Source organism: Herpailurus yagouaroundi, unplaced genomic scaffold (genome assembly GCF_014898765.1).
Source record: "Herpailurus yagouaroundi ecotype Mexico unplaced genomic scaffold, PumYag 160, whole genome shotgun sequence".
Taxonomy (NCBI): Eukaryota; Metazoa; Chordata; class Mammalia; order Carnivora; family Felidae; genus Herpailurus; species Herpailurus yagouaroundi.
Window position 1 is genome coordinate 7,335,255 of NW_024412401.1, and position 14,044 is coordinate 7,349,298.

Here is a 14,044-nt window from a genome sequence, read left to right on the forward strand (position 1 = left end):
TCCTAAGTCCCTTTGTTATAGACATTCTGCAGCTACCACTGCTTTTACTCTTCCTCTACAAACCTTTCCCCTCTGCTTCCTGAGCTTTTCCATGATAAACAGATTTCTCCTCTACATCCTTAACCCATTCACTGAGCACTTTCACCTGGCTCTCTCCTGAGCACTCATAACTGAATTCTAGCTCTTCCATAAGCACATGCTTCCCACTTTCATTTGGGAGGTTGCTCATTCTGCAGTAGGCAATGTATCTGGAAGTCACAAATTAGGATTTCTATTCACTTCGATTTCCCCCCCTTTTTTGGTAAGAATCTTTGATCCCTTGGGACTCTAGTCATTTGTGACCCCCTCTCTAGATCTGCTTTTTTTTTTTTCTTGCCCTCCTGTTTGGATGCATAAGTAAATCAGACTAACTATTGTTGGTCTCCTAGCATATGAGTTGGCAAACTTTTTCTATAAAGGATCAAAGAGCAAATATTTTTGTTTTTGTGGGCCATATTGTCTCTGTCATAACTCTTCAATTCTGCCATTTTAGTGCAAAGGTAGCCATAGACAACAGTTAACAAATGGGCATGGCTGTGTTCCAATAAAACTTAATTTACAAAAACAGGCATCAGGGTAGATTTGGCCGAGGGGCTGTAGTATGCTAACTGCTGTCCAAGTTTGTGCTGTTCACTATGACAGAGGCTTTACATATATTATCTCAGGGGAAACTATAATGACAATTTCCCTATAGGGGCGGAGTAGTAGACAATGAAGGTTGAGTACCTAGCTTAGGGACTGGATTGATAGGGGCGCTTGGGTGGCTTAGTCAGTTAAGCGTCTGACTTTGGCTCAGATCATGATCTCATGGTCTAGTCTGTGAGTTCCAACCCCAGGTCTGGCTCTGTGCTGACAGCTCAGAGCCTGGAGCCTGCTTTGGATTCTGTGTCTCCCTCTCTCTCTGCCCCTCCCCTGCTCATGCTCTGTCTCTCTCTGTCTCAAAAATAAATAAACATTAAAAAAAAAAATAAAGAAGGTGCTTGATGAATGGTTGCTGCATATGATAATAATCTTAAATGACTCTGCAAGATAAATATTTTATGCATGAGGAAAGAGGCTCAGGGACATTAAATAACTTGCTCATGGAGTAAGCAAGCATCCAAAAGTCTGTCTGCTCTACTCTTCCCCAATGACTATAATTGGCCTCAATTTGATTTAACTGTAGAAATCTAGGTGAAATGAGTAGTTAAGTCCCAGAAATGGAGTTTAGGGGAGTAGTGGGAATAGATTCAAATTTTCTGCAAAAACCTGCCTTCTCCTTTTAGTTTTCTAATTAATGATCCTCATTAAGAGCTATTAGCACATCAAAAGAGTATTAAAATGGCAATTAACCTTAGTGACTAAAGTAAACACAAATACAATTTTCCCTTTGATAAGCTCAAAAGAAAATGCTCTAATAATTCTTAATGAAGGCAGCAGGCATCAGTAAATAAATCATTAGGTTGAGAATTAACATGCCATTCCAATCTGTTAAGACAGGGTCTGCTAACTTGCTGTTGTTCTCTTTTTAGGCATTGTCAGCTAATGACTACTGCTACCATAGAGTTATGCACAACTATTTTTAATGCTCTGGACCCACTCAAAGAACTTTCTTACTTAGACTGCACAGGGAAGAAATAGGATAAGAGTCCCAGAGGCATATGCAGGATTAGAGAGATGGAGGTAGCCAGGTGGGGTTTACCTGGACTAGGGTTTCAGTAAAACCACGAATGGAACAATGACCATAAACATGAAGGCTGAAAATTGGTGATGAGAACAGACGCCTTAAGGGCTGTTAAATTATTTGATTGATTCACCAACAATATTTATGGATTATTACTGCTTTTCTAGCCTGGGATACATTAGTGAATAAAATAAAGTTCCTGTCCTATGGAACTTATATGCTGATATGATAGTAAACACATAAATATCCAGTAAATGTCAGTGACCAGAGTATGGGGAAAACGTAAAACAGGGCAAGATGATATGATGTGACTGTTGTTTTAAATAGGGTAGGCAGGGAACACTGAATTAGCAAATGCTAACCATTGTTCCTACCAGAAATATTTTCCTGAGAGACTTTGCTCACATTTGCTTCAACCAATCAACATATAACCTCATTTTATGTGTGTTTCTGTTTAAAGAAACCTTATTTAATATATATCATTGATTTATTAACATTGAACTCGTGGTCAAAAGCACTGTAAGTCATGCCTGAATACAGCTTATCTAACACATATTTTCTCTGTAAGGTGATGGTTTTACCTCGCCCAGTCCCTCCCAAAGCTTTCCCTTCTATACCATTACTGTCTTTCTGGGTGTTGAGTCCCTCTGACCTGATCCTGGAAAACTAAAAAAAGCTGTGGTTTACATGCACAATGTGGTTAGGTGTTCAGATCTCAGGATACAGGCTTATATTCTTTTAGTCAAGAGTCACAGGGGTGCTTGGGTGGTTCAGTTAGATGTCCGGCTCTTAATCTCAGCCCAGGTCTAGATCTCAAGGTTGTGAGTTCAAGCCCTTAAAAAAAAAAAAAAAAAAACAGAGTCACAGCTATATGCAGGCTGATGCCAATGGAAAGACCACATGCCTCAATGGTCAGACACACAGCTGAGGTGACTGCTTCATTTGATGTCACATAACTGCCTGTTGTGTACCACTAAATGGCAACCAATGGTCTGTAGGCAATGGTCCTTTTGTGGCTCGCCCAGTACTGGCCTCTGAGAGTGCTGGACAGTTCTCCCAATGCTGACGCCAGCTCCATTTCTTCTCTATTTTGCCAAATGACATCTTCCCTAACCCCTAGTTCAAGTGATCCATCTTTGGATCTGGGGGTTGAAGAGGACATCATTTGGCAAGATAGATAGATTGTGGTGGCATATAATGAAATGAGGTAGCTTAAAAAGGAATATTTGGGGGGAGATGCCATGCAGGGAGGGAAGTAAGAGTTGTGCTTTGAACATGTAAAATGGTAGATATCATTTAGACACTGGAGGTAGTTTGATGGCTAAGTACATAGCTCAGAGAAATTGGGCTAGAGAACTAGAGTTGAGAGAACAACAAAAAGAGGTTGAAATTATTCTGGTTTAGTGATAGCTTCTGGTATTCAGGTCATTTTCTCTTTTTCTGTGTGAAAGGAGCCATGAAAGTAGGGGAAAATTTGAGTAGGTGTTAAAGGGTATCAGCACCAGATCCCAATTATTTTTTTGCCAGTAAAACAATACTGTGCTTATTAAACTCACATTAAATATAAGCTAGAAATTAGCTATTAATTTTGAGATTTTTTTAGGCAGTCTCTGTTATGTGTTATGGGGTCTTTAATCTGAATAGTGAAACATCCTTAATAATTTTTTTTAAAGTTTGTTTTGAGAGAGAGAACAAGCAGGGGAGGGGCAGAGAGAGAGAGAGAGAGAGAGAATCCCAAGCAGTCTCTGCACTATCAGCACAGAGCCAATGCAGGGCTCAAACTCGCGAAACCGCGAGATCATGACCTGAGAGGAAATCAAGAGTCGAATGCTGAACAGACTGATCCACCCAGGTGCCCCTGAATAGTGAAACATCTTTAAGTGGGCAAATTTCAAAGGAAAGAGTCCCTACCCTATATTATCTGAATCATGGGGGAATCTGGGTAGCAACATTCTAGTTTACCAATCAGAGGTGTAATGCAAACTCGAACCCTCCAGGGAGGAGTTGTATACATCCATGAAGAGTGGAAAGGGGTAAGAGAGTATGCAATATTAATACTTTGCAGCTTTTTTTTGTCATTAAAAAAAAAAAAAAAAACCCTTGGGCCCCTGGGTGGATCAGTCAGTTAAGCATCAGACTTTGGCGTGTGTCATGATCTCATGGTTTGTGAGTTCAAGCCCCTACTCGGGTTCTCTGCTGAGTCTGCTTTGGCTACTTGCTCTTCCACTTTCTGCCCCTCCCCCACTTACATGCACGTTCTCTCTCTTTCTCTCTCAAAAAAAAAAAAACCCAAATATTTAATAATATAAAACATATATATATATTATTTTAGAGGGAGAGAGAGAGAGAGCACGGTGGGGGGTGGGTAGGGGCAGAGGGAGAGAATCTTAAGCAGGCTTCATGCTCAGTGCAGAGCCTGGCCTGGGGCTTGATCCCACGACTATGGGATCATGACCTGGGAGGAAATCAAGAGTCCGACGCTCAACTGACTGAGCCACCCAGGTGCCCCATAATAAAGTAAAATATTAATTAAAATAATTTTTAGTGATGAGAATGGCCTTGTGCTTATGTTTTTTAAAAAGTCCTTATCTTTTTTTCTTATTTTTTTTTTTAGAGAGAGAGTCTGTGTGTGTGCAAATAGGGCAGGGGTAGAGGAAGAGGGGAGAGAGAATCTCAAGTAGGCCCCATGCCCAGCACAGAACCTGATAAAGGGCTCAATCCCACAACTGTGAGATCATGACCTAAGCAGAAATCAAGAGTCGGCCACTTAACTGATGGAGCCACCCTGACACCCCCAAAAAATCCTTATTTTTTAGAGCTACCTGCTGAAGTGTTTACAGATGAAATGAAATGTCAAGTATTTGCTTCAAAATACTTGGTGAGGAGAGGGAAGTGAGGAAGGGGATACATGAAACCAAGACTAACTATGAGTTGAAGCTGGGTGATAAACACAGAAGAGTTCATCATACTATTAGTTTTGTTTATGTTTGTATTTATTGTTTTTTTATTTTCTTTTGTTTTAAAGTTTAAAGTTTGTTTTAAAGTTAAACTTTAAATTCGCTCAGAGAGAGCGAATAGGTGGGGGAGGGGCAGACAGAGAGGGAGAGACAGAATCTCAGGCAGGCTTCACATTGTCAGTGCAGAGCCCAATGTGGGGCTCGAACCCATGAGATCATGACCTGAACTGAAGTCAGATGCTTAACTCACTGAGCCACGCAAGCACCCCTGTTTTTTTTCTTAATAAAAGTTTTTTTTTTTTAATTAATCTTTGAAATACAGAATACATATATTTCTTGACCTATGGTCAGGATGATTTGCTATGATGTGAGGAATAAAAGAATTAAGGCTCAGAAAAAGGTAAGCAGGTTAGAGTTGAACTCTAGTCAGGATAGGCAACAGTAAAAGTGGGAAACTAGGAATATACCTGGATGGATGAGTGTAGACGTATGTTAGTTAGGGAGACTAACCATATTTGGAGGTGTTGGGTGCTAGAGTGGTGTTCAAGTGAGCCCAGACACTGTTCCCCAGGAGTGGGGAAAGCCTGAGGGTAGAGGACTATGCCCTCGACTTAAAATCCTGTAGGGAGCCCATGAAATCCAGCCATGGACAGCTGGTCTTGTGTCTCAGATATTCATATAAGGTGTCTTCTTGTCAACCTCTCTACCCATTATTTCTTTCTCTGTTTTTCTCCCTTTGTTAATCCCTACTCTTCTTTATGATGTTAGGACATTGTTCTCAGGATCGTTTACTCCACTTTGACTCAAGACCAAGAGCCTTGTGCCCGTCCTTCACACTGCTAGTCCAGCTATGTTTGGCCCATAGGCCTAGTAAAGAGAATTGGATGAAGAATATGCCGAGTAACTCCAAAAGACTCTCGATGAGGCCATTCTGTGAATGATGATACAGAGTCCACAGCCAGATAAAGATACTGGAGGGGGGCACAAACAGAGTGTGCTAATGCTCCCTGTGGAGAGTAGGACACACTGGGTCATTTAGATATCATATGAATAATGCAGATCTTGTGTTCGGTGATATCATTCTTACTTAAAACTCTTTCCAGAAGTATATCAGAGTGCCTGTGGGCATGAATCAACAGGCCTTCAAATCCTATGTTTTCAAAAATGAAATGAAGAGTAAGGGGCTGGACCCAAATAACTCGCCAGTAGAACATGTGGATTATACATCAGAAAGTAGAGATCAGGATCAGATTTGCATGCTGTGGAGGCTATCCTAGAGAATCAAGAGTTAATTTATTTTGACTGGGAAAATAAAGAGCTAAGAATTTACGAGTTTCTCCTCCATACTCAATTATGAAATCACCAAAGCTGATCTTGCCAGTGCAGAGTCTGATGCTAGGCTTGAACTCACAAACCGAACTGTGAGATCATGACCTGAGCCGAAATCAAGAGTCGGATACTCAACCGACTGAGCCACCCAGGCACCCCACAAGAAATATTTATCTCACGGTTTCCGTGAGTAAAGAAAGCAGAAGCAGCTTAGTTGGGTGATTCTGGCTCGGGGTCTGTCAGGAGGCTAAAATAGAGGTGTTGGCTGTGGCCACAGTCCTCTCAAAGCTCAACTTGGCAAGGATACACTTCTGAACTCCTTCACAGAGCTGCCTGATGACATGGTAGCTGGCTTACCTAGAGTAAGCAATCCAGGAGGATAAGAGAGAAAGAATCCAAGAGTGAAGCCACAGGTTTTTTTAATAGCCTCATCTTGTTAGAGACATCTCATCACTCCTGATGTATTCTGTGTGTTAGAAGCTAGTCAATAAGCCCACCCCACACCCAATGTAAGGAGATTATACAAGGGCATAACGCAGGAGGCAGAGATCATTGTAAGGTACAAAAAAAGGCTGCCTATCACATGTGCTAAGTATTGATTACTAGACTGGTCTGTTTGACATTATAGCTTATTGTAAATTAATAAATGATCTTACTTCTTGTGAATATTATTTTACCCACTTTACACACAAGGAAAATTAAGTAACTTGCCAGAGAAGTGGAAGAAAGTGAGGGAACCATGATTTATGTCAGTCATTCATCAAATACTTTTTGAAAGTCTATCATATAATGGAGCACCTGCGTGGCTCAGTTGGTTAAGCCTCCGACTTTGGCTCAGGTCAGGATCTCACGGCTTGTGAATTCGAACCCCACATCTGGGTCTGTGCTGACAGCTCAGAGCCTGGAGCCTGCTTCTAATTCTGTATCTCCCTCTCCCTCTGCTCCTTCCACACTCATGCTTTCTCTCTCAAAAATCAATAGACATTAATAATTTTTTTAGGGGCGCCTGGGTGGCGCAGTCGGTTAAGCGTCCAACTTCAGCCAGGTCACGATCTCGCGCTCCGTGAGTTCGAGCCCTGCGTCGGGCTCTGGGCTGATGGCTCAGAGCCTGGAGCCTGTTTCCGATTCTGTGTCTCCCTCTCTCTCTGACCCTCCCCCGTTCATGCTCTGTCTCCCTCTGTCCCAAAAATAAATAAACGTTGAAAAAAAAATTTTTTTTAAAATAATTTTTTTTAAAAAGTTGATCATATGTTGGCTATTCTGAATTTGAAAGAGAATATGATATGTGAATACACATGTGACACGTGAACCTTGCTCTCACAGGCCTTACAATCTAGTATGGAATTCAGACATTAAGAAATTGCAAAAATAATTAATTACAATAATCAGAGTAAACTGCTACATTCATAATGCTTCTGTTAAATATGGAGTTGAATAAAACAGATAAAAAGGAGTACAGACATGTAAAGGTCTTTGAATAGTCTTGTGAAAACTAGTGTTTAGAAGTTTTTCAAGGGAACAAACAGGAAGAGGGCAATCACTTGGCAAGCTGTAGCACTGAAAAAATTTTGCTTATTTTAAGAAAATTTTCAGCATTTCCATTAAACTCTTTTGCGTTGCTCATCCTCAGAAATCTGCAGTGACCATGCCCAATCAGATGTCTGTATTCCCCTCTTCAATGGGCTGAGCGATTCTCCTATGCATTCCTGCATCTATAAAGGCTCAGCTGAAACCATGATACTATAAGGATTATAACAATTATGTTGTTATTGGGCTCTCCAGTTCCCCTCGCATGTTTTAGACTTAAGTATTTACATGTTAAAAATTAAAGTGAACTTATTTCAATTCTGGATACAAAAGATTGCAGTTGAGAAGGTCCTTGAATTAAGGACTTTCAGATCCAAGAAAAGCTAGTGAAACAAAAATATTGGGCCCAAAATATACAAGTTCATTCATGAAATTAAAAAAAAAATTATGTTTATTTATTTCCTGAAAGAGAGAGAGACAGAGTATGATCAGGGGAGGGGAGAGAGGGAAGGAGACATAGAATCTGAAACAGGCTCCAGGCTCTGAACTGTCAGCACAGGGCTTGAACTCACGAACTGCTAGATCATGACCTGAGCCGAAGTTGGATGCTTAACCCACTGAGCCACCCAGGTGCCCCCATTCATGAAATTTTAGGTAGACAATGACAATGAAAATCTACTATACATCTATAGGGCAATTAAAATAATGAAAAAAGTTAAAACCCACATTGCAAATTGAGAAAAATCTGTCAAATAAATGGAAGAGATACACTGGCTTCTTCCATTTTTTATTTCTGTGGTTGCAAAAAACCAAGAAGAAAAAGACTATCTGTGTTAATGAAATCTACCCATTAAGACATCTTGTCTATATTAAATGCTTTTAAACAATTAAATAATATGACTTGAGAAAGTAAGGACAAGAAGTCCATAAGCTAACTGTTCAAGTCCTAGTTGTCCAGATTGTCGAAGATGGGTCCACTGGGCTCAAACGGACTCCAGACTATTACTAAATTAGCATTATTTCCACTGCTATGCATTTCTACAGAATCAATTCGGACTGCTAATGTAGTTAAGAAAACAGTTTCGGGGTGCCTAGGTGGCTCAGTCAGTTAAGCCTCTGACTTCAACTCAGGTCATGATCTCAGGGATGCTGAGTTCCAGCCCCGCGTGGGGCTCTGTGCTGACAGCTCAGAGCCTGGAGCCTGCTTCGGATTCTGTCTGTCTGTCTGTCTCTGCTCCTCCCCCACTCACAGTCTCTCTCTCTCTCTCCCCCTCAAGAATAAATAAACATTAAAAAAAAAAAACGGTTTCTGCTATTGGCTGCAAAACTCAAACCATTCGTATATACAATAAACTTCAGAAGTAAACGGACAACAAGGCGCTCATGACCGAGGTCTAATCTTACACTTTTTGGCAAAAGGGCAGATTGAATCAATAAAGTAATTCTCAGGAAAATGATCATTATATATGTAAATACTCATCAGATATACACAAATATTACCAGTTCTAAATTTGACCTGTCATGAAATCTGTGAAATCATTCGCCATTTACTTTTATTTTTTTGCCAGGAGGTAAAAACCGTTTCAAACCACTTGCTTCTTCCTGAATAACTGTTATTCTTTCTCACTGTAATAACTTCCAAATGTTGTCAAAAATATTTTGCAAAATTTGCATGGAGGCGAAAGGAATTTGCGTGCATCCATGTAGACACGGAGCCTAAACTTAGGAGGCAGGAGAGAACTGGTTAAACAACCCATTTCCACATTCGGAGTCCCCATCCCGAAATCTCGGCCCAGGTAGCGACACGAAGCGCGGCCAAGGACTCTCTTGGGGCGCTGCAGCCGGAAAAGGGCTTCGGGTAGCCCCAGTCGGCGGGTCTCTATCCGGCCTCAGAGGCGCCCCCCGTCATGCGTGGAAATTTCAGTTCTCACCCCGGAAAGGAAAACTTCTCGTCCAGGGACGTGAATCCCGCTCAGCATTCTTCTCCCAGGACTGAGGGACTCGGTGTCCCTTTCCCCGTTTTTGATAAACCCTAGAGGAGCAGCCGCCACCTGCCTGAGGCCGGGGCGATAAACCCACACCACACAGAGTCGGAGCCCCGCAAGAAGGGCAGCAGAGTAGCGCCCTGGGCCCTTCCTTCACTCCCAGCTCCTTTTCGGCGAAGGACCCGCGGAGCGAATGCGGAGGAGGGGCTCCAAGGGGGCCGGGCTGGGACCTCGCACCCCGCGGGGGTCGCGGCGGGAGGCGGGGGGAGGGGAGCAGTGACCGCGCGGCCTCGGCCCTCCCCGGGGGCGGGACTCTAGCACTGCCCCGCCCCCGCGGCCTCCCTTTTCCACCCCTCCCCCCACGCCCTTTTCCACCCACCCCCGCAGTAGGAAAGGGAGAGGGAGGGGGAAAAGGAAAGTGCTGTTCTGTGGAAAAGGGCGGAAGGAGGGGGAGAAAAAAAGAAAAGGGAACAGGAATATGGCCGTCAGCTGTCGGGGCGGCACTGCAGCCGGCTGCTACTAGGCGACCCGCCGCCCGCACCGCCGGACCCGGGAGAGCCGAGGCGCCCGCGCGAGCTCGCGCTCCCGGCCGTTATCGCTGCATGCGGCGCCCCTCGAGACCGAGCCCGTCAGGCGGCGCAGGCGCAGATCCGGCCGTGGCGGCGGCGGCCGCGGGAGCAAGTCCCCCCGCCCGGCTGTGGCGAGGGCGCGCAGGCCGCGTAGCCGGCGCTTTCATGCCCCAGCAAGGGGCTGTTTCTGGGTGGCACTGAAGGTGGAGCAGGCGGCAGGTGAGTCTGCGGTGGAGGGCCTTTCGCGGACGAACCCTGCGGCGCGCCTCCACTCGGCCCGCGCTCCCGGGCTGAGAGGGCGCGGGACAGGTAGCAACTCGGAGGGTTGAGTTCCGATGGCCCGCCTGCGGGGGGTAGCCAAGGAGGCGGATAGTGGCCGGGGCTGGCGTTCCCGGCCTAGTTTCTCCGCTGTTTCCGGGGGCGGGGAGTCCCTGGAGCCTGCGGGGTGTGAGGATGGGGGAGAGGCCGCGCCAGGACGGGCCTCCCCGCGCCGCCCGTCCAGGCTCCAGAGAGCCGCTCGCAGGACGCGCGAGGGGTCTGGGCCCTGGGGACCTCCGGGGCGACGGCCGTCTGGGAGGGGGCAGGGCGGGGATTGGGGCACAGGGGGCGGGGAGCTAGGGCAGGGGTCTGGGCGCGAGGAGAGACCTGGGCGCCCGGGCAGGTGTCGCAGGTGAATTGAGGGCATTTCCTCCTCTGCATTACCGTGGCTGAACCTCCAGGGCTTCCTTGTGGGGAATGACTTTTCGGAGGACTGGTTCCATTCAACTCCGAGTGACTAAACACAAATAAAACCAACTAACGAGCCCCTAGAGCTGACTTGTGTAAAGAGCTGTAACTTTTCTACACCGAGGATGCTGTACTTTCTTTTTTCTTTGGATGCTTCGTGAACCTTTTTCCCTCCCGAGGACCGTCTCATCAGAACAAATAAGGAATGACCCAGTTTTTAAATAGTACCCCCGCCCGGTCCCATTATGTGTTTTTTTGTTTTTTGTTTTTTTTTTCCACACGGGAAAATTTAGGGCAGTTACCGAAGTCACTTGTGCAAATGTGAGGGTTAAGTGTCATCTCCAGTAATGAACTGTGTGTGTTTTTGCCGAAGAGATTGTCAAGCACTGTAATCTGGGATTTTGATTTACTGAGACTTTGTGTGCAAACTCGTGTTAAGTCTTTAGACTCCAGTTTACGTGGGGATAGATCTACCTTTCCGGTTTGGAAGGTGAAGGATATAGTAGAATATAGGAAAGAATTTTAGTGCTAAGACGCCAAGTTTTCTAGAAGTACTTGATCTGAGGCTATGGTGTGAAACGAAGCGCATTGTTTATGATGATCTGTGTGCACATGAGAGCAAAATCACTATCAAAAGGGAAACTATCTTTGAGCGTTGAAGATTGCCCGTCAGTTCTTGATCAATATAACCATGAAAAAAAGCCCTTATATATTTTATTTTCTGCCCTGTTGTTTGTATTACTGTTAAAAAGTTGGTTAACTGTCTTGGTGTGAGACTGGGGACTCAGAAATGAATTTCGATTTGTATCCATGAGGATGATCTGCCTCATACAGGCTTGCTTTGACTCCTTTTTCTGGCAATGGCAAACTCAGTCCACACTATCCCCTACATTGATATCTCCTGTGGCCATTTTGCAAAAGAGTTGATTTGTATTACAGATTTTAGTGAACTGATAATAGGCCAGTTGACTTTTGCCATGGTACCTCACTTAGTGTACTACTGTTTAGACTTGTTAATTTGGATAATAGAAAAGCGATGATGTTAGAAATGTTGAAGTTGTATCTTGGAGTAATTTACTCTTGGATAATTTGTAAATGAGAGCATTCTGTTGTTGAGAGTAAACATAGTATTTTGTAGTATAAACTTGAGTTTCCAAGCTGAAGAAATTGGCAGTAGAGATGGTGTGTGGAGAGTGTTCTTAAAACGCAAATGTTTTAAATTACAAGGAACTGCAGTGATGTGTAGGCTGTAAAAATTCACAGTGCCAGACTTAGAAGGTTATTTGGTTGAGGTGCTCTGTATAAAGAAACATGTTAAGTATCTTCAATAAAAGCTAATTTGTAGCTATACACAAGGGATTTTTGCATGATAAAGAAACATAAAGGCACCTTTGCTCTTTATGTCTCTTTCAGTTATGACCAGAACATGTCATATTTTCTTTGGAGTTTCCTGCCTGGATAGTTACTGATTTTGCATTGGCTCTTCTTGCTGCTCAGTTTGAAAGTTAGGTTTCAGTCTTAGCCTATGTACAGGTTGAAAAGAAAAAGAAAGCTGCTGAGTCAGAGGCAGGTTGTCTTATTTGGTCTTTCTGATTTGCAGCAGGGAATTTCTGTTATAGTTTCAATTTCCAATGTAATATGCTTGCTGAAATTTGGTTAGTGAGGGCAAACAAGCTTTCCTAATACACGAATTAAAATTTTATCTTCTCTCAGCTGGTGCCAGGAGTTTTCTCTCCTCTTGCAGATTGTCGGTTTGACAGACTCAGTAAATGGGATGCCTTGTTGGGATGGAAGATTCCTTTGTAAGGGTTAAAAATTGGGGAAAATTTTACACAGTACAGCTAGCGTAAAAGTATAGGGTTAGCATCAGATTGTAGGAAATTCCAAAATCAGATAATTTTATTATTTGAAAATTCAAACAGTATTTTTTGGGATGAAATTAGGTAGTTTATAAACTTAAATTTTTTTTTCTACTTATGGCAGTACGTAATACATATAAATAAGTGTAATAGAGCTTAATGTGCTGCTTGAAAACTTTTTATTGGAAAGAAATATAACATGATTAAAGGAAATTCCAAAGGGAGAAAAATTGATTCTTATATATCTTACATTTTTCTGTATTCTTATTCTATTTGTATAATATATTAATCAGTAAAATATACTAATCCTATCTATACTTGTGTATGATTCTGTGGGTAATATTCATATAGTTGTCTTTTTAAACATCACATTTTCCCCTGGTGCTGCATATTAATATTATTTTATGGTTTTGTAATAGTCCAAAGTTTTACTGTTTCACAGTGGATTTAACTATTTCTCTGTGTTTTAGCATTTTACTAATTCCACTTTATTACTCTTAAATGATGTGATAATGAAATCATTTTGCTAATATGATGGTCCAAACCAAATTACTTTTTAAACTTTTGAGGGAGTAAGCATTCTTTGAACTGTTTCATTTCCAGTGGATTATTAGTGCTCCTATAATATAGTATTCAATTGAAAACAGAATTAAAGATGAAAAGCTGTAGATGTGTATGACTTGAATTTATTGAGTACATATCAAAATATAAATTCACAGTGCTCCCTATTACTGACTTACAAGTTTCTATGTCTACTAATTTTACTTTAAAAATATAATAAGTAATATTCTTATAGGAATTCTTTTTTTTAAAGTTTATTAATTTATTTTGAGTGTACAAGCATGCAAGTGAGGGAGGGGCAGAGAGAGAGGGAGAGAGAGAGAATTCGAAGCAGCTCCACGCTATCAGCGTAGAGCCCTGACTAGAGGCTCGAATCTGCAAACCACAAGATCATCACCTGAGCCTAAATGAAGAGTTGGAGGCTTTAGTTACTAAGCCACCCAGGCGCCTGCCCCTCTTATAGGAATTGTTTTTTTTTTTTTTTTTGCAGGAATGAATTTTATTTTATTTTATTTTTTTAATATGAAATTTATTGTCAAATTGGTTTCCATACAACACCCAGTGCTCATCCCAACAGGTGCCCTCCTCAATGCCATCACCCACTTTCCCCTCCCACCCCCCATCAACCCTCAGTTTATTCTCAGTTTTTAAGAGTCTCTTATGGTTTGGCTGTCTCCGTCTCTAACTTTTTTTTTCCTTCCCCTCCCCCATGGTCTTCTGTTAAGTTTCTCAGGATCCACATAAGAGTGAAAACATATGGTATCTGTCTTTCTCTGTATGACTTATTTCACTTAGCATAACACTCTCCAGTTCCATCCACATTGCTACA

At 42.6% G+C, this 14,044-nt stretch overlaps 1 protein-coding gene and 1 long non-coding RNA gene across 7 annotated transcripts in view; one reads left to right on the plus strand and one right to left on the minus strand.

The window, feature by feature from the left end:
- Window positions 1-2,138: 2,138 nt before the first annotated feature.
- On the minus strand, window positions 2,139-9,749 carry LOC121034506 (uncharacterized). The gene is made up of 3 exons (XR_005792469.1): window positions 9,447-9,749; window positions 2,253-2,536; window positions 2,139-2,219 (listed from the first exon to the last, which is right to left on the minus strand). It is a non-coding gene; the product is annotated as an uncharacterized LOC121034506 (long non-coding RNA).
- Window positions 9,750-10,186: 437 nt separating this feature from the next.
- DENND4C (DENN domain containing 4C) overlaps window positions 10,187-14,044 on the plus strand; it is a 125,954-nt gene continuing 122,096 nt past the window's right edge. For all 6 annotated transcript variants that reach the window (XR_005792470.1, XM_040481351.1, XM_040481352.1 and 3 more), the window contains exon 1: window positions 10,187-10,288. The gene's annotated coding sequence lies outside the window, so the exon portion shown is untranslated. The remainder of the gene's footprint in view (window positions 10,289-14,044) is intronic.